The sequence below is a fragment of the Euprymna scolopes genome, chromosome 46 (assembly GCF_053919585.1).
Source record: "Euprymna scolopes isolate OS-2025 chromosome 46, ASM5391958v1, whole genome shotgun sequence".
NCBI classification, from domain to species: domain Eukaryota; kingdom Metazoa; phylum Mollusca; class Cephalopoda; order Sepiida; family Sepiolidae; genus Euprymna; species Euprymna scolopes.
The window spans coordinates 147555983-147577465 of record NC_136527.1 but is presented as its reverse complement, the minus strand read 5'-3'; the positions used below and the strand labels follow the sequence as shown (position 1 = coordinate 147577465).

The 21483-nt window shown below is 37.7% G+C and overlaps 1 long non-coding RNA gene across 1 annotated transcript; it reads left to right on the top strand.

Annotated features, from left to right (window-relative positions):
- The first annotated feature begins 13437 nt into the window (after positions 1-13437).
- LOC145271036 (uncharacterized) lies at positions 13438-21091 on the top strand. The gene is made up of 2 exons (XR_013865666.1): positions 13438-14252; positions 14338-21091. It is a non-coding gene; the product is annotated as an uncharacterized LOC145271036 (long non-coding RNA).
- The last annotated feature ends 392 nt before the right edge of the window (positions 21092-21483 follow it).

Below are 21483 nucleotides of genomic sequence, written 5' to 3'. Positions count from 1 at the left end.
TGGCAAACCCTGTGTCAGTCAGATTTGTTTATTTCACGCCAATTTGGACCGCGAAATAATTCGTTTTAACTAATGAGACCTGTGGAAATTCTAAGGTTAATCCTTCGGAGTTAAGACAACCAAGCGTAAAAGTTGATATACAAAACAAATATATAATATATAAATGTTACCAAAGGCAAGATAAGTTACTCTTCTACGTACTTGAACAAGTGTTTTAAGTTCTGCTGCGATATTCGTTTTCAGCATACCTGAACAAACTGAGAGTTGGCCCCTTTCATACGCCGCCTGTTCAAACTGTTCAAACATGGTCGCCAGTGATTTACATTTCACAATACACGCATTAATAAAACTTGCTCTAAAACTATTTGTCTTAGCTACTTTTCCTTGCGATATTCGTTTTCAGCATACCTGAATGAGAGTTAGATTCTATAGACCAAGGCAAGTCAACGTGTATATAAAAAAATATTTTCGTTAACAGATACTACACATTGATCGTTTATTTTATTTGATTTGATGTATTTTATATTTATTTATTTTTTATTGATCTTATTTTCATTTAACATTTAATGTTTTGGTGTTGTATTACTGTACACATAGATTCGAAAAAGTTGTAATAAAAACAAATATATAACAAATAAATGTTATCAAAGGCAAGATAAGTTACTTTTCTACCCAACTGGATATATTTTTCGTGTTTTTATTCAATATAACATGTTTATTCAGCCGTAAGTTTGGGAAAAGGTGTTATAAATAAAAACCCAGATAAAATACTGTACAAACTCGATCAATATATGTTACCGTGACATAGGTGGACATATATTCGGCGGGTTTTTAGTAGTATTGTGTATAGTTTTTTATTTATAACACCTTTTCCCAAACTTACCGTGTTAAAGAGAGAATCAGACGCCATTTTGAATGTTCCAATACATCGGTAAACACTATGTTTTTCGAGCTGAATAAACATGTTACCTTGAATAAAAACACAAAAATTATATCCAGTTTGGTAGAAAAGTAACTTATCTTGCCTTTTGATAACATTTATTTGTTATATATTTGTTTTTTGACAACTTTTTCGAATCTATGTGTACAGTAATACAAACCCGATGTTTTTTTTTTATTAAATAGTTAGGTGACTGTACGGAATAGTTACAAAACGCCTTCCTCTCCCCATTTTAAGAACGACTTTCGGAATTGGGGGGAGCCCAATCTCTCCATGGTAAGAACGGCTTTCCAGATTGTGAGGTGTTTTTTTTTCAGAAAGCCGTTCTTATCATGGAGAGATTGAAAGTGTTAATACAAGTTAAATTGAATTTTTATCAGATCTTCTGCTTATTAAATTATTGGACAGAATAGTTAACATGATCCTCTCTACATTAAGAATGGCTTTCTGAACTTTTAAGGTAACGATTTCTTAAAAAAATACAATTTAATAACAAAAAAAAAACAGTTATTTTTACGATCCGAAAGAGGGAGGCGGTGGGAGGGGGAGGAATTGGCGCGTTGAAATAAAATTCGTTGAATTTCAAATTCGCTTCATACCCCCACCCTTCGCCACGTCATGACAGAAACAAAACTTTGACGACATTTCATTTAACTTCCGTTTGACCCCGGGCAAGAGTGCAAACACGTGCGGAGTGTGTGGGTGTGTGGGTGGAAGTTTTATTGTTTTATTACTTTCATAATTTCATTATTTTCCGTCTTTCTCTCCCCCTCTCTCTCTTTCTGTCTCTCTCTCTCTTTCTCCCCCCTCTCTCTGTTTCTCTCTCTCTCTCTCTCTCTCTCTCTCTCTCTCTCTCTCTCTCTCTCTCTCGTGCTCACATGAAATAAACGCGGGAAGAAATATGTTTGGGGGGAATTTGCCATTTCACGAAACGTCGTGGTTAGAGACACATGTATTTTTACTGGGAGTTTTCACTAGAAGAAAGATAAGTAATTTTTGGTATAATTTGTGATTTTATTTCAGCATTTCTTTTATGTAAAATAATAATCTTGTTTTTTTTTTAATGTTTAAAGTGAATAATAAAAAAAAAATGATATTTTATTTAAGTTATTATAATTACCTCGTGTTATTAAACGAAAAAAAAAAAATGAACAGACACTACACATTTCGTTCTTTATATATAATTTTCAATATAATTTATATCTATGTGTACAGTAATACAAACCCTATATTTGTTAATGAATATCACTTAAATAAACCACTCTACAGATGGATGTGATATTTGGAATATGCTGTAACATTGATAAAGACGAACTAAGGAACAGTTACGTCATAGACACAAAATATACGTATGATTATAATAGGAAAAAAACAAAAACCTTCAAAAGTATATGCAGTTATGCTACCGTGCCGAAATAAAAACGGTGTTATTTAGAAATCTATTCTTTGTATTCTAACATTGTAATCAAGTTGTCGTGAAACTTGAATTTCAAATGAAAAAACGAAAAAAACAAAACAAAAAAGGAAATGCAAATACAAAAACACGGTAACATAAATGCATAATTACTAATTATGTCTTTCTGGCTAAACGTAGTAACCGTTTCTTTTTTCTGTATTTGTATAAAAATTAGTACATGTTTTTTATTAGATATTGAAATCCATGTTATTAGGTTGAAATGGGCGCTTCTACACTATTGGGACGAGATTTCAGAATTGTAGGGATGCGAGTTAATGCGACAGTTGATGTTGAATTCGAAAGTGATTTTGGAGCCTTTAAACTGTCATTAATAATAATAAAACAGATACTACACTTTGAATTATTTGCTAATAATTAAAAAAAATATTTTCGTTAACAGATATGACACATTGATCGTTGTTTTTATTTGATTTGATGTTTTTTTATTTTTATTTATTTTTTTATTGATCTTATTTTTATTTAACATTTGATGGTTGTTATTAAATTGTTAGATGCTTGTACGGAATGGTTACAAAACGCCCTCCTCTCTCCATTTTAAGAACGACTTTCGGAATGGCCGTATCCCAATCTCTCCATGTTAAGAACGGCTTTCTAACGCCGACACTTGACTTCGCACCGATACGCGAATGACGATTCATAGAAATTAAAGCTGTTGATTTTATGTATTGAATTTTCCACGACTTTCTCGGCCCTCGTGACAAGATCAAAGTGTAGTATCTGTTCTCTCAGTTACGAAACTGTCCGCCACCGGGTTTCTGGATAGGTTAAGGTGTTTTCATACTAACCTTCGTTAGCAAGGACCGACTCCACATTTGTGGGAGCTTGGACCCGGAAACCGATCCCCTTTTTTGGGAGACTGGAATCTCGGGACCAACACCACTAGCTGGTAGTTGAGACCTGCTTTTGTTGTTTTTTTGCATGCGTTTTTTCTTCGTTCCGGTCTCTTCCCTCTAGAGACAGGGGATGGTCTAATTTCTCCACACTTAATTGCCTGAGCAGCACTGACCTGCCAGGCCCAAACTTTGTCTATCTTCGCTGCTCTCCCAGTGGATCGAGCAGACAGGGCTCTCTTTCTCGCTTCCGTTGGGGTAAGTTAGTGGGTAGTTGGGAGCTTGGACCCGGAAACCGATCCCCTTTTTTGGGAGACTGGAATCTCGGGACCAACACCACTAGCTGGTAATTGAGACCTGCTTTTGTTGGTTTTTTGCATGCGTTTTTTCTTCGTTCCGGTCTCTTCCCTCTAGAGACAGGGGATGGTCTAATTTCTCCACACTTAATTGCCTGAGCAGCACTGACCTGCCAGGCCCAAACTTTATCTATCTTCGCTGCTCTCCCAGTGGATCGAGCAGACAGGGCTCTCTTTCTCGCTTCCGTTGGGGTAAGTTAGTGGGTAGGGTGACGTGGGGTAGGGCGGGTGCTTCGTTTCTGCTCCCCTCTGTGGGCAGGGATTCCTATCCCCTCTCTCTCTTAATTGCGACGCGGCACTCTGGCCCGCTAGCACCCACTGCGTCTTTCTTCTCTGCTCTCCCCCCCTCGCGGGGGGATCTGAGCTGCTAACCCGACATCCCCGTGAGGGGAAGTCAAAAACTCTAATTTCTTCAAAGTCCGCTCCTCCCCCTCCATTCCCCTGGGTTTTCTTTTCCCCCACTACACTTTGGTCTGCGTCAGCGGCCAGTGCAACCGCCACGATGCCAGGCAGGAGGGGTACGTTACCCCAAATGCGCAAGATTTATTAATAAATAATAAACTAGACAAAATACTTTGAGAAATTCGCTCAATATATGTTAACGTGACATAACTTGACATATATTCGGTGGTTTTTTAATAGTATTTTGTCTAGTTTATTATTTATAACACCTTTTCCCGAACTTACCGTGTTAAAGAGACAGTCGGTCGCCATTTAGAATTTTCCAATACATCGGTAAACACTGTATTCTTTTCGAGCTGAATAAACATGTTAAACTGAATAAAAACACGAAAATTATATCCAGTTTGGTAGAAAAGTAATTTATCTTGCCTTTGATAACATTTATTTGTTATATATTTGTTTATTGACAACTTTTTCGAATCTATGTGTACAGTAATACAAACCCTATAATTATTTCATGTCATTAAACGAAAAAAAAAAAAAAGAACAGATACTACACGTTTCCTTTTTTTACAGATATCATTGTCAAATAAAATGTATATTTATTTATAATTTGTTGTATTTTTAATCGTTTGCTGCAAACTTTAAATCGAGTATTAATCTTCTGTTTGAGAATATATGTTAAATTATCGATGGTTTTATATTGTATTTTTTTATTTATTTATAATTTTATTTCAGCATTTATTTAATATAGAATAACCACGTCGCTTATTTAATCATAAATAAAAAAAAAAAAAAAAAAAAAAATTATTCTATAAAAAGCATTTTCATTCCAAAATACTGAAATCGCCATTAAATAACCTGGAAAAGGGTTGATATGGCGTATAAGCAAAAGGCAGACTAAGAAATCAAGGGCAGATAATCGGAAATCTTGATTGTCTCCCTTGACGAACTTGTCTCCACGGAATTTCACGAGTGTTGTGGTCGGCGTTACGGAAATTACCGACCGTTTACTGATTTTATTTGTTTAGTTTTTTTCACCTTTGTTTGGTTGAGAGATGTTTGAGTACTCGTGCAGTTTATTGACCACCGGTGTGAAATATTAACGTCGTATTTATGTGTGCTTTCCACCTAACAGTCGAATGACGTTAAAATTGATTTACACACTCACTTGTAAAGTCGCCAATAGTAAGATGTCCAAAAATTACGAAAAAAGTTTACTCATTTTATTTGTTTAAATATTATATGTAGACTTTCACCTAACAAATTAAAAAATTAGAAGACGTTAATTTAGATTTAAATTAAAAATATTTGTCTGTCTGTCTGTCTATCTATCTAGCTGTACTGTATCTCTCCAACTACATCCTCTGTCTGTCTGTCTCTTTAACCTCGCATCGGCTCTCTGCTTGGTTCCTTATTTCAGCCCACCAAACTGGATATAATTTCCGTGTTTTTATTAAATTAAACATGTTTATTTAGCTCGAAAAAACAGTGTTTACCGATATATTGGAAAATTCAAAATGGCGACCGACTCTATCTTTAACACGGTAAGTTCGGAAAAAGATGTAATAAATAATAAACCAGACAAAATACTGTTAGAAATTCGCTCAATATATGTTAACGTGACATAACTTGACATATATTGGGTGGTTTTTTAATAGTATTTTGTCTAGTTTATTATTTATAACACCTTTTCCCGAACTTACCGTGTTAAAGAGACAGTCGGTCGCCATTTTGAATTTTCCAATACATCGGTAAACACTGTATGCTTTTCGAGCTGAATAAACATGTTAAATTGAATAAAAACACGAAAATTATATCCAGTTTGGTAGAAAAGTAATTTATCTTGCCTTTGATAACATTTATTTGTTATATATTTGTTTATTGACAACTTTTTCGAATCTATGTGTACAGTAATACAAACCCTATAATTATTTCATGTCATTAAACGAAAAAAAAAAAAAGAACAGATACTACACGTTTCCTTTTTTTACAGATATCATTGTCAAATAAAATGTATATTTATTTATAATTTGTTGTATTTTTAATCGTTTGCTGCAAACTTTAAATCGAGTATTAATCTTCTGTTTGAGAATATGTGTTAAATTATCGATGGTTTTATATTGTATTTTTTTATTTATTTATAATTTTATTTCAGCATTTATTTAATATAGAATAACCACGTCGCTTATTTAATCATAAATAAAAAAAAAAAAAAAAAAAATTATTCTATAAAAAGCATTTTCATTCCAAAATACTGAAATCGCCATTAAATAACCTGGAAAAGGGTTGATATGGCGTATAAGCAAAAGGCAGACTAAGAAATCAAGGGCAGATAATCGGAAATCTTGATTGTCTCCCTTGAAGAACTTGTCTCCACGGAATTTCACGAGTGTTGTGGTCGGCGTTACGGAAATTACCGACCGTTTACTCATTTTATTTGTTTAAATAATATTATATGTAGACTTTCACCTAACAAATTAAATAAGAAGACGTTAATTTAGATTTAAATTAAAAATATTTCTCTGTCTGTCTGTCTATCTATCTATCTAGCTGTACTGTATCTCTCCAACTACATCCTCTGTCTGTCTGTCTCTTTAACCTCGCATCGGCTCTCTGCTTGGTTCCTTATTTCAGCCCACCAAATTAGTTCAGTTTTTTTATATTTTTTTTTTATTCATAATTTGATTTCAGTATTTATTTAATATAGAATAACCGGGTGTGTATTAGTACTGGACTGGACACATAGATTCGAAACAGTTGTCAAAAAACAAATATATAACAAATAAATGTTATCAAAGGCAAGATAAATTACTTTTTTACCAAACTGTATATAATTTTCGTGTTTTTATTAAATTAAACATGTTTATTCAGCTCGAAAAAACAGTGTTTACCGATATATTGGAAAATTCAAAATGGCGACCGACTCTATCTTTAACACGGTAAGTTCGGAAAAAGATGTAATAAATAATAAACCAGACAAAATACTGTTAGAAATTCGCTCAATATATGTTAACGTGACATAACTTGACATATATTGGGTGGTTTTTTAATAGTATTTTGTCTAGTTTATTATTTATAACACCTTTTCCCGAACTTACCGTGTTAAAGAGAGAATCGGTCGCCATTTCGAATTGATATTTAAAAAAAAAAAAAAAAAAAAGAATCCTAGCTACTGAGTTGTAGTCGACAATCGTAACATATCCCAAAATTACGAAAATGCAATCATTAAAGAATTTCCTAATTTTTTGTTTATTACAACAACATTGCAAGAGTAAGATTAGTAAATGTGGATGTGTATTTTCCCCCCTAAAGTCCAACCCTATCCTCACCGTGGTAGGGGGGTGTAACGTTGTAGTTGAACAACAACTACACGGCTAAATGGGCTCTGGCAAAACAAAATCCAGGAAATGACGTCCGTCATCTGGTCGTCTTTTTATACGCTTGCATGTGGCGAGCAAAGAAGACGTGTTAAGGAAGGAGCAGGCTGAAAGGAGAACATTCCCCGAACAAAAAAAGAAAAATGGGCCTTACCCTATCCCTTTCCCTTATCCTAACCCTAACCCCTCCCGTTTGCTTCCAAGGCCCCATTTGAGCGTGTTCTCCTCCGCAGGCCTGCTTCTCCAAGTTTCCCCGACTTTGCAGGTAACTGGTTTGGAGGCTTTCTAAAGCTCTTTTATCAGTGTCGGGGTGTTGAGTCCACACTTCCAGCTCAACAAATACCTGCAGTGCAAGGTGCGCTTCTCCGAATTTCCCCGAAGAGGGAGCGACACGTGCTCGTGTTTCTACTGTGTAATGCATGCGTGCCTCCACTTGACTACGGATGACTAGAGTAATACTAAAATAGTTTGTGTGTGCTCACAAGCTGCTTGAAGGGCGCTGGTAATATTATTCCTACTATCTATCAACTACGAGCTGGGGCGGTAATGCAATGATGGACCTCCGATTAATAATATCCGATACGATAGTAGGAATGGCAGTTTTGTGAGCTTTCATAGGCTCTTCCACATTCACGCACAATCTTGTGGTATCTCTCTAGGAATCCTGTTGGGTAGAGAGAACAAGAAGTCCCTTCCCTCGTTTTGGAAGGTTGTTCGCAGCAACGCTTGTTTTATATGGTGCCCTCTTTAGGGAGTTCAACACCTTGTTGTACGGAACCCGATCAAAATCCAGTTAATGATGGCATGAGTTTGTTGCGTCCGTCATCTGGTCGTCTTTTTATACGCTTGCATGTGGCGAGCAGAAAAGACGTGCTCGAGCAGGCTGGAAGGAGAACACTCCCCCGAAAGAGAAAAATGGGCCTCCCTCTCTCCCGTGTGCTTCCATCAAGGCCCAAATTGTGTGTGTTCTCCTTCGCAGGCCTGGTCCTCCAACTTTCCTCGACTTTGCAGGTAACTAATCTGGAGCTTTTCTAAAGCTCTTTTCTCAGTGTCGAGGTGTTGAGTCAACTCCCAGCTCAACAAATACCTGCAGCGCAAGGTGCGCTTTTCCGAATTCCCCCGAAGAGGGAGCGACACGTGCTCGTGTTTCTACTATGTAATTCACGCGTGCCTCCACTCGACTACGGACGACTAGAGTAATACTGCTATTAGTTTGCGTGTGCTCACAAGCTGCTTGAAGGGCGCTGGTAATATTATTCCTACTATCTATCAACTACGAGCTGGGGCGGTAATGCAATGATGGACCTCCGATTAATAATATCCGATACGATAGTAGGAATGGCAGTTTTGTGAGCTTTCATAGGCTCTTCCACATTCACGCACAATCTAGTGGTATCTCTCTAGGAATCCTGTTGGGTAGAGAGAACAAAAAGTCCCTTCCCTCGTTTTGGAAGGTTGTTCACAGCAACGCTTGTTTTATATGGTGACCTCTTTAGGTAGTTCAACACCTTGCTCTCCTTGACTCTTCTCATTGTCGAGGTTCTGAGTCCGGTTCCAGGTGTACAAATAGGTGCAAGTCTGGATAGGGAATCTCCCCAAGTGGGTGAGCCTACGCTCTTTCTTATCAGGCGACACGTGCTCGTGTTACTACATAATGCATGCATGGCTCCATTCGACCAGGAACGACTAGAGTAATACTACCATTAGTTTGTGTGTTCTCACAAGCTGCCTGAAGGGCGCTGGTAATATTATTCCTACTATCTATCAACTACGAGCTGGGGCGGTAATGCAATGATGGACCTCCGATTAATAATATCCGATACGATAGTAGGAATGGCAGTTTTGTGAGCTTTCATCACCTCCTCCTCATTCACGCACAATCTTGTGGTATCTCTCTAGGAATCGTGTTGAGTAGAGAGAACACTTCCGTTTTCTGCTCCGCCTTTTATTCCGAGTAGAAACCGCCTTTTTCGGAGGATGTTCGTAGCAATGCATGTTTTATGTAGCGCTCCACTTTGGGGAGATCATCACCTACCTGGCCAGACTGTCCTTTCCTGTACGGTACCTGGTAACTAGTGGATTCCACCCTTTCCCTCCTTTTTCAGTTTGATGGCGACCACGACCAGCCAGAGGTGAGTAAAGCATCAAGCGTTTCTTCTTTTCGGTTTCAGTTTTTGTAATTGACAAGTTTAATTTTCCTCTTTTGTATTACTGCAGCTTCTAGTTAGAATCAGCACAAGTCCTCAGTTAAGTATTTCTTTCGTTGTGTTGCTAGTGATTAAAACGAATTCCTTTCTGCTTATATTTCCTTTAACCAACTTTAGCAAGTCTAACCAAAAATATTCACCCATGCTTGATCATAACCAGAATTATTTTTCTGTTACAGGTATTTTATTTTATTACTACATAATGCATGCATGGCTCCATTCGACCAGGAACGACTAGAGTAATACTACCATTAGTTTGCGTGTGCTCACAAGCTGCTTGAAGGGCGCTGGTAATATTATTCCTACTATCTATCAACTACGAGCTGGGGCGGTAATGCAATGATGGACCTCCGATTAGTAATATCCGATACGATAGTAGGAATGGCAGTTTTGTGAGCTTTCATAGGCTCTTCCACATTCACGCACAATCTTGTGGTATCTCTCTAGGAATCCTGTTGGGTAGAGAGAACAAGAAGTCCCTTCCCTCGTTTTGGAAGGTTGTTCGCAGCAACGCTTGTTTTATATGGTGCCCTCTTTAGGGAGTTCAACACCTTGTTGTACGGAACCCGATCAAAATCCAGTTAATGATGGCATGAGTTTGTTGCGTCCGTCATCTGGTCGTCTTTTTATACGCTTGCATGTGGCGAGCAGAAAAGACGTGCTCGAGCAGGCTGGAAGGAGAACACTCCCCCGAAAGAGAAAAATGGGCCTCCCTCTCTCCCGTGTGCTTCCATCAAGGCCCAAATTGTGTGTGTTCTCCTTCGCAGGCCTGGTCCTCCAACTTTCCTCGACTTTGCAGGTAACTAATCTGGAGCTTTTCTAAAGCTCTTTTCTCAGTGTCGAGGTGTTGAGTCAACTCCCAGCTCAACAAATACCTGCAGCGCAAGGTGCGCTTTTCCGAATTCCCCCGAAGAGGGAGCGACACGTGCTCGTGTTTCTACTATGTAATTCACGCGTGCCTCCACTCGACTACGGACGACTAGAGTAATACTGCTATTAGTTTGCGTGTGCTCACAAGCTGCTTGAAGGGCGCTGGTAATATTATTCCTACTATCTATCAACTACGAGCTGGGGCGGTAATGCAATGATGGACCTCCGATTAATAATATCCGATACGATAGTAGGAATGGCAGTTTTGTGAGCTTTCATAGGCTCTTCCACATTCACGCACAATCTTGTGGTATCTCTCTAGGAATCCTGTTGGGTAGAGAGAACAAGAAGTCCCTTCCCTCGTTTTGGAAGGTTGTTCGCAGCAACGCTTGTTTTATATGGTGCCCTCTTTAGGGAGTTCAACACCTTGTTGTACGGAACCCGATCAAAATCCAGTTAATGATGGCATGAGTTTGTTGCGTCCGTCATCTGGTCGTCTTTTTATACGCTTGCATGTGGCGAGCAGAAAAGACGTGCTCGAGCAGGCTGGAAGGAGAACACTCCCCCGAAAGAGAAAAATGGGCCTCCCTCTCTCCCGTGTGCTTCCATCAAGGCCCAAATTGTGTGTGTTCTCCTTCGCAGGCCTGGTCCTCCAACTTTCCTCGACTTTGCAGGTAACTAATCTGGAGCTTTTCTAAAGCTCTTTTCTCAGTGTCGAGGTGTTGAGTCAACTCCCAGCTCAACAAATACCTGCAGCGCAAGGTGCGCTTTTCCGAATTCCCCCGAAGAGGGAGCGACACGTGCTCGTGTTTCTACTATGTAATTCACGCGTGCCTCCACTCGACTACGGACGACTAGAGTAATACTGCTATTAGTTTGCGTGTGCTCACAAGCTGCTTGAAGGGCGCTGGTAATATTATTCCTACTATCTATCAACTACGAGCTGGGGCGGTAATGCAATGATGGACCTCCGATTAATAATATCCGATACGATAGTAGGAATGGCAGTTTTGTGAGCTTTCATAGGCTCTTCCACATTCACGCACAATCTAGTGGTATCTCTCTAGGAATCCTGTTGGGTAGAGAGAACAAAAAGTCCCTTCCCTCGTTTTGGAAGGTTGTTCACAGCAACGCTTGTTTTATATGGTGACCTCTTTAGGTAGTTCAACACCTTGCTCTCCTTGACTCTTCTCATTGTCGAGGTTCTGAGTCCGGTTCCAGGTGTACAAATAGGTGCAAGTCTGGATAGGGAATCTCCCCAAGTGGGTGAGCCTACGCTCTTTCTTATCAGGCGACACGTGCTCGTGTTACTACATAATGCATGCATGGCTCCATTCGACCAGGAACGACTAGAGTAATACTACCATTAGTTTGTGTGTTCTCACAAGCTGCCTGAAGGGCGCTGGTAATATTATTCCTACTATCTATCAACTACGAGCTGGGGCGGTAATGCAATGATGGACCTCCGATTAATAATATCCGATACGATAGTAGGAATGGCAGTTTTGTGAGCTTTCATCACCTCCTCCTCATTCACGCACAATCTTGTGGTATCTCTCTAGGAATCGTGTTGAGTAGAGAGAACACTTCCGTTTTCTGCTCCGCCTTTTATTCCGAGTAGAAACCGCCTTTTTCGGAGGATGTTCGTAGCAATGCATGTTTTATGTAGCGCTCCACTTTGGGGAGATCATCACCTACCTGGCCAGACTGTCCTTTCCTGTACGGTACCTGGTAACTAGTGGATTCCACCCTTTCCCTCCTTTTTCAGTTTGATGGCGACCACGACCAGCCAGAGGTGAGTAAAGCATCAAGCGTTTCTTCTTTTCGGTTTCAGTTTTTGTAATTGACAAGTTTAATTTTCCTCTTTTGTATTACTGCAGCTTCTAGTTAGAATCAGCACAAGTCCTCAGTTAAGTATTTCTTTCGTTGTGTTGCTAGTGATTAAAACGAATTCCTTTCTGCTTATATTTCCTTTAACCAACTTTAGCAAGTCTAACCAAAAATATTCACCCATGCTTGATCATAACCAGAATTATTTTTCTGTTACAGGTATTTTATTTTATTACTACATAATGCATGCATGGCTCCATTCGACCAGGAACGACTAGAGTAATACTACCATTAGTTTGCGTGTGCTCACAAGCTGCTTGAAGGGCGCTGGTAATATTATTCCTACTATCTATCAACTACGAGCTGGGGCGGTAATGCAATGATGGACCTCCGATTAGTAATATCCGATACGATAGTAGGAATGGCAGTTTTGTGAGCTTTCATAGGCTCTTCCACATTCACGCACAATCTTGTGGTATCTCTCTAGGAATCCTGTTGGGTAGAGAGAACAAGAAGTCCCTTCCCTCGTTTTGGAAGGTTGTTCGCAGCAACGCTTGTTTTATATGGTGCCCTCTTTAGGGAGTTCAACACCTTGTTGTACGGAACCCGATCAAAATCCAGTTAATGATGGCATGAGTTTGTTGCGTCCGTCATCTGGTCGTCTTTTTATACGCTTGCATGTGGCGAGCAGAAAAGACGTGCTCGAGCAGGCTGGAAGGAGAACACTCCCCCGAAAGAGAAAAATGGGCCTCCCTCTCTCCCGTGTGCTTCCATCAAGGCCCAAATTGTGTGTGTTCTCCTTCGCAGGCCTGGTCCTCCAACTTTCCTCGACTTTGCAGGTAACTAATCTGGAGCTTTTCTAAAGCTCTTTTCTCAGTGTCGAGGTGTTGAGTCAACTCCCAGCTCAACAAATACCTGCAGCGCAAGGTGCGCTTTTCCGAATTCCCCCGAAGAGGGAGCGACACGTGCTCGTGTTTCTACTATGTAATTCACGCGTGCCTCCACTCGACTACGGACGACTAGAGTAATACTGCTATTAGTTTGCGTGTGCTCACAAGCTGCTTGAAGGGCGCTGGTAATATTATTCCTACTATCTATCAACTATGAGCTGGGGCGGTAATGCAATGATGGACCTCCGATTAATAATATCCGATACGATAGTAGGAATGGCAGTTTTGTGAGCTTTCATAGGCTCTTCCACATTCACGCACAATCTAGTGGTATCTCTCTAGGAATCCTGTTGGGTAGAGAGAACAAAAAGTCCCTTCCCTCGTTTTGGAAGGTTGTTCACAGCAACGCTTGTTTTATATGGTGACCTCTTTAGGTAGTTCAACACCTTGCTCTCCTTGACTCTTCTCATTGTCGAGGTTCTGAGTCCGGTTCCAGGTGTACAAATAGGTGCAAGTCTGGATAGGGAATCTCCCCAAGTGGGTGAGCCTACGCTCTTTCTTATCAGGCGACACGTGCTCGTGTTACTACATAATGCATGCATGGCTCCATTCGACCAGGAACGACTAGAGTAATACTACCATTAGTTTGTGTGTTCTCACAAGCTGCCTGAAGGGCGCTGGTAATATTATTCCTACTATCTATCAACTACGAGCTGGGGCGGTAATGCAATGATGGACCTCCGATTAATAATATCCGATACGATAGTAGGAATGGCAGTTTTGTGAGCTTTCATCACCTCCTCCTCATTCACGCACAATCTTGTGGTATCTCTCTAGGAATCGTGTTGAGTAGAGAGAACACTTCCGTTTTCTGCTCCGCCTTTTATTCTGAGTAGAAACCGCCTTTTTCGGAGGATGTTCGTAGCAATGCATGTTTTATGTAGCGCTCCACTTTGGGGAGATCATCACCTACCTGCCCAGACTGTCCTTTCCTGTACGGTACCTGGTAACTAGTGGATTCCACCCTTTCCCTCCTTTTTCAGTTTGATGGCGACCACGACCAGCCAGAGGTGAGTAAAGCATCAAGCGTTTCTTCTTTTCGATTTCAGTTTTTGTAATTGACAAGTTTAATTTTCCTCTTTTCCATTACTGCAGCTTCTAGTTAGAATCAGCACAATCCTCAGGTAAGTATTTCTTTCGTTGTGTTGCTAGTGATTAAAACGAATTCCTTTCTGCTTATATTTCCTTTAACCAACTTTAGCAAGTCTAACCGAAAATATTCACCCATGCTTGATCATAGCCAGAATTATTTTTCTGTTACAGGTATTTTATTTTAATAAAAATTAACAAAATAATTAACATACACTCAGTAAAATGCAATGTACTAAAGTAACATAAATAAAACAAAAACAAAATGTAAAAATAATAATGCAAAATACAAGTAGTTATTACAGGTTTCAACAGCAACAGCCATGACCCTGTCATCCCAATATTGGATGCAGTTCCAGAAAGTCATAAAGTAAGTATTGATATCTTCTTCTAATTATAATTTTTTAAAAAAAGAAAATTTCACAAAAAATAAAATACTGTGATCTAAAGGAAAATAAACCGAAAACAAAATGTAAAAATAATAATGCAAAATACAAGTAGTTATTACAGGTTTCAACAGCAACAGCCATGACCCTGTCATCCCAATATTGGATGCAGTTCCAGAAAGTCATAAAGTAAGTATTGATATCTTCTAATTATAATTTTTTTAAAAAAGAAAATTTCACAAAAAATAAAATACTGTGATCTAAAGGAAAATAAACCGAAAAAAATAAATGTAAAAATAATAATGCAAAATACAAGTAGTTATTACAGGTTTCAACAGCAACAGCCATGACCCTGTCATCCCAATATTGGATGCAGTTCCAGAAAGTCATAAAGTAAGTATTGATATCTTCTTCTAATTATAATTGTTTAAAAAAAGAAAATTTCACAAAAAATAAAATACTGTGATCTAAAGGAAAATAAACCGAAAACAAAATGTAAAAATAATAATGCAAAATACAAGTAGTTATTACAGGTTTCAACAGCAACAGCCATGACCCTGTCATCCCAATATTGGATGCAGTTCCAGAAAGTCATAAAGTAAGTATTGATATCTTCTTCTAATTATAATTTTTTAAAAAAAGAAAATTTCACAAAAAATAAAATACTGTGATCTAAAGGAAAATAAACCGAAAACAAAATGTAAAAATAATAATGCAAAATACAAGTAGTTATTACAGGTTTCAACAGCAACAGCCATGACCCTGTCATCCCAATATTGGATGCAGTTCCAGAAAGTCATAAAGTAAGTATTGATATCTTCTTCTAATTATAATTGTTTAAAAAAAGAAAATTTCACAAAAAATAAAATACTGTGATCTAAAGGAAAATAAACCTAAAAAAAAATGTAAAAATAATAATGCAAAATACAAGTAGTTATTACAGGTTTCAACAGCAACAGCCATGACCCTGTCATCCCAATATTGGATGCAGTTCCAGAAAGTCATAAAGTAAGTATTGATATCTTCTTCTAATTATAATTTTTAAAAAAAAGAAAATTTCACAAAAAATAAAATACTGTGATCTAAAGGAAAATAAATAAAACAAACAAACCAAAAAAAGAAAAAAACAATTAAAAAAAAAGAAAAAGTTATTCAAGTTTTCAGCACCAGCAGCAGCAACACCCATGACCCCTCTCATCCCCATCTTGGAAGCAGTTCCAGAAATTCCTAAAGTAAGTAATAATATATTTTTTTTTTTATAAGCAACTCCAACTTCCCATCGAATTCATAAAGGTTTCATTTATTGTATCAATGTGTCTTGGTGGTGCTGCAACCACTACCTTGATTTATTTCTAATTTTCTAGTGATTGTTGAGACTTCAGGACTCTAAACCACCTTTTAGCACTTGTTTTGTACCAGCTGCTGAATTTGCTTTGTTTTAGATGGGTTTCAGTTAATTTCTTAATTTACTTGATTTCTTTTTTGTCTAATGACTTTTGATGATTCCAGCTTCTAATTAGCCCTTTCTTTTCTTGTTCTCCAGTACCGTTGAACATTACTCGCTTTTTTCGCACCTGATAAATTTTGCTAATTTCTTTTTTCTCTTTTTGTTCCAGACTTTATCCTGTCTATTAACTTTTATTCTCTTTCTAGTTCTCTTGCAGCGTTGAACATTACTTGTTTTTTTAGTTATTTTTACTAATGAGTGTTGAGACTTGAAGATTCTAAAAGAGCATTTCTTTACAGCACCTGATGAATTTTTTCTTATAATGTCCTATTTACTTGATTTCTTTTTTGTCTAATGACTTTTGATTAGGGGTAGGCTATAGAAACAAAATTTTTCAAATAAATGCCAAAACTGGCTTATTACCTTCATTTATATGTAAATAGATGGGAACAAGTGATTTTGTTCAAACGGGTCAAAATTGGAGGGTCGCTGGCCCCAAACGTGATTTGACCGCGTCAACGCGTGAAAATAGCCCAAATTTCGGCCCCGAACACACTTAATCATTTATTGAAAGCCACAGGGTGCATTTTTTCGCTATAAATGCATTTGTATCATTAAATCTAACATTCCCATTGGCTATCCCACAAGTAGGGTTTTTTTTTTTTTAGGGTATCTCAGAGTCCAAAATGGGTCAAATTACCCCAAAATTAGCCAAAAATGGTCGGAAATCACAGATTTTCCAAAATGCACATCCCATGGGCTCAAAGACACCTCTACATGGCAGAAACTGTTGGGAAATGCTTGAAGCAGGCACTCTCCTAACTTTTGCACTGTTAATGAGGGGTATAAGGACCTTTAAAAGGGGCTAAATATGGCCGATTTAGCCAATGAGTCAAAAAGTCCCTAAGAATCAACATAGGTTGTCAAAAAGGGGCTTAATTTGAGTTATAGATGGAAAATTACCAAATAAGGAAATGTTTTCTTTCTGTATCAATGGAATGGCATCTTTAAATAGTCACGATAACATTGCATAGCATTAATTGTGAATTTGATTGAACTAAGATTATAATTACGACGATTGGACTTATCTTCTGCTTGATTCTCTTCCAACTGAGGCTGAATGTGTTCAAGCTGTGCAGCAACATCATGCTGCCAAATATGGTACCACGACACAGAAAAATCATATTGACCAGTTCTCCTTGCGATTACTACAATTGTGGCAGAAAGCCTTTGGAAGTGATGTTCGTTATGTTACAATACCTGGGATAAAACATAAACTTGATCGATGGCTAAAAATTTACGATAAAGATGTCTACGAAGCAAAGGGTTCCAGACGTGTGAATATAATTAAATGGAAACGAGAGCACCATGTCCTTCTCAATATACTTTCAAAAGATGTGAATCCTGATGAATTTGATGTACATGAACGAAGATTCTTTGCCGATCAAAAGTCTCTCTCTCTCGCAAATGGCTCATTGTGCCAGAGCATGATACCTCAAACAATTTGAACTACTCATTAAACAGATCGGGTACAATCCGTAGCACTGTCCCATGTACCGAGATCGCCAGCCAAACACATGTCACTTACAATCTGCGAACTGGTGCACGGAATTTCCAGGAGTCAATCAAAATAGCTGTAGCAAATTCCTGTGCTGCAGCCAACATTTAATGCATTATATTGATATTTTACTGTTGAATGATTTTAAAGTAATGTGAAGTGAAGCTGTGTCTTGAAATAAGAAAATAATTCCTTTGCTAATTACTCATAGCTTTTATCAAGTTATTCAATATATTGGTTACAAATCTAGAAATAGCGAATCGAGGGCCATTTTCATCAATTTTGGGGTAACTATGAGAACACTATGAATTCAGACTCTTCTTGGACAGCATTTTATTGACATTCAATGTTCAATTTACAATTAATTACTTTCTGAGAAGTTGATGTAGTAAAGTTACAATGTTTCTAAACAGTATCATTGATGAATGAACTAATGATTCATATGTTATGTACCGTAAAGCGTAATTTTGTCATTTTTGGATTGTTTTGACCCTTTTTACATCCCCCAAAGATCTCTAAATACAAATGGAAGTCTTCCAACTGTAAAAAGCCATACAGGAGTTTTTATAGGAGCCCGATGAGATATAATACCTGCATTTTGGGGATTATCCGTGATTTTCATTCATTTTTGGCTAATTTTTGGGTAAATTTGACCCATTTTGAACCCTTAAGATACCTTGAAAAGCCCTATATAGGTGGGATAGAATGTTAGATTTAAATTTATAGAGCCATTTATGGTCAAAAATTGCACCCTGTGTGTCTTGGGAGGTGCATTTTGGAAAATCCGTGATTTCCAACCATTTTTGGCTAGTTTTGGGGTAATTTTGACCCATTTTGGACTCTGAGATACCCTAAAAAAAAAAAACCCTACTTGTGAGATAGCCAATGGGAATGTTAGATTTAATGATACAAATGCATTTATAGTCAAAAAATGCATCCTGTGGCTTTCAATAAATGATTAAGTGTGTTCGGGGCCGAAATTTGGGCCATTTTCACGTGTTGACGCGGTCAAATCACGTTTGGGGCCAGCGACCCTCCAATTTTTTTGTTCCCATCTATTTACATATAATAAGCCACTTTTGGCATTTATTTGAAAAATTTTGTTTCTATAGCCTACCCCTATTTTGATGATTCCAGCTTCTAATTGGCCCTTTCTTTTCTTGTTCTCCAGTACCGTTGAACATTACTCGCTTTTTTCGCACCTGATAAATTTCGCTAATTTCTTTTTTCTCTTTTTGTTCCAGACTTTATCCTGTCTATTAACTTTTATTCTCTTTCTAGTTCTCTTGCAGCGTTGAACATTACTTGTTTTTTTTTACTTATTTTTACCATACGCACAGATTTGGTAAAGTTAGCCGAAAACAATTATATATAACATTTCTTCAGTTTGAACTCATTTTTGCCGAGAGAGATAGGTTTCCTTGTTCATGTGGATTTGTATGTAAATGCATGAACAATATGCTTTGTAATTATATACAAATATTTACATTACTATTTTTTTTTTTTTTTTTTTTATTACAATTTCACCCCAAACAAGGCACTTTGCCACTATCAGGGGGAAACATCTACTAGGGTACTATGTAGGGATTTGGGCAGGGAGGTGTTGGTTCACGTTGCACTTGAACTTATGCATGTCAGTACAGTTGGGGAAGCAGTGACCTGGAATGGAATTCCAAATTCTAGCAGTTCTGGGGAAGAAACTACTGGAGTAGAAAGATCTTTTAAATGTAGGGATCTCTACAGTGTGGGGGTGGGATTTTGCAGCTTGTCAGGTCTGTCGAGGGTGTTTACGTTGTGGGGGCACAAGTGCTTGCAGTTCATCAGAGCATTCACCATTATAATACTTGTAGAACAGGCAGAGGGATGCAACGTTTCGACGATGGGACAGAGGCTGAAGCTTAGATGCCAGTTTAGGGCCTATCAGATTTGCGACTCTCTTTTGAACCCTGTCAAGGAGTGAGAGACTAGTAGCCGATGCACCAGCCCAAATATGACAGCAATACTCCATACATGGGCGAATAGTGGCCTTGAGAGAGAGCCCACCTTCCTCGCAGCGGCCCTGGCAATGCTCTCGATATAATTGTTCCAGCTATAATTATCATTTTCATTATGGATCAGTAATATAATTTTACTACTGTTAATATATTCTAATAAATTATAATATATTAAATAACTATAAAAACTAAAACTAATAATTAAAAACAAAAAAAATCATGATTAGATACTAAAACATAACTTATAAATTAGCGCTAAATTAAATTATAACTGATCAAATAATAAACACTAAACCTCGACATAAATGTAAATATCAAAATGTTAAATTGTATAAATACTGAAAGATTAAACACTAATACTAAAATAATACTTTAAAACCAAAAATATACCAGAGAATAAGTGATAAGCTGTTCTAAAAATATCTTGCTGATCCATATAAAAAAATGATAATAATAATGGCATATTAAAAATTAGCAATTATTAGAATAACGATTGCGCTCAAATTCGAGTTTGCCCTTTACACGCCTTTGCAGTAATATTTATGCCCCAAAACTGAAAAATGTGGCTGATTACTTGGACCTGAAAGTTCTAAACTAGCATAATTGTCTGGCATCTCAGTACTTTGTACAAAACTAGCATTTTAGCCGTGGGAGTTTGGGGGTTTTGTGTTGAGCCAAACAAGGAAAAACGCGTGGTAGCAGGGAGGAAGGCTAGAACCCGTTACGTGTTTGCGTGTATGACCACTGGCAGTGACGTAGGTTTAAATTAAAGCTAGAGAAAAGAAAGCACGGCATGACTTACAAATACATCGTGGATTAAAGCAACCCCCTAGCTATTTGTCGCGTGAAGTAATAATTACACTTATATATATTTTTCCTTTATTTTTAACTTTGACACAGTAACCATTATTGATTAAGGGTCATATGAATTTATTACGTTAGATCCATGGCCAAGGAAACTATATCTAACATTTCAATGGTTTATACTATAAGTTGTACACTTTCACTTTTATAGATATATCCATTTCAAAATTACTCGGACTTGTAGCGACATGATTCCATTTCCGTTGGATTAAAACTTGTCTCTTTTTTCTTTTTTTTTTTTTTTTAGCAACCAGCCGAAACTTCTCCCAGAAGAAGACCACTCCCATCCAAAATTTCTACAAGAACAGGATAGCCGCCGCCACTTCAGGGTCCTGGATATGACCTTAAACTGTATCCGATGGTAAAGCTCCATAAGCGGGCTTGGGGAGTGTGGAGCCACCCTTTAATTACCATTGCTCCCAGGTCCACTCTGACCCGGAGTGGTAGTACCTGTTAGGGTCCCCACTGTGGGTTACATATTTTTCTTCTAATAAACCTTTTAAAACTATAAGTCTATTTTCTGTGTTATCTATTTGTTATACATCATGTTTATTGATATCTGGTAAACGATTTATAAGCCCCGAATTTAACTGTGATATTCGTTTTCAGCATACTCGAAAACATTAAAAAAAAATCGACATAGAATTACATATCAAATATAAAAAAAAAAAAAAGCTAACCCTGACCCCCAGCCCTAATCCATCCTAGAGACAATTTGATCAAAGAGGAGCAGCATGAATATCAGCAATAATGTATGCAAAAAAAAAAAAAATTACTTAATATTGGTTTGAACTATAAAGAACTCTGCACTTGGTGAGTTTTGGTCATTTTTGGATATATTACTATTTTCGGCATGACCATTAAATACTTAATATTGGTTTTGTCTTTAAAAGTCAAACAGCA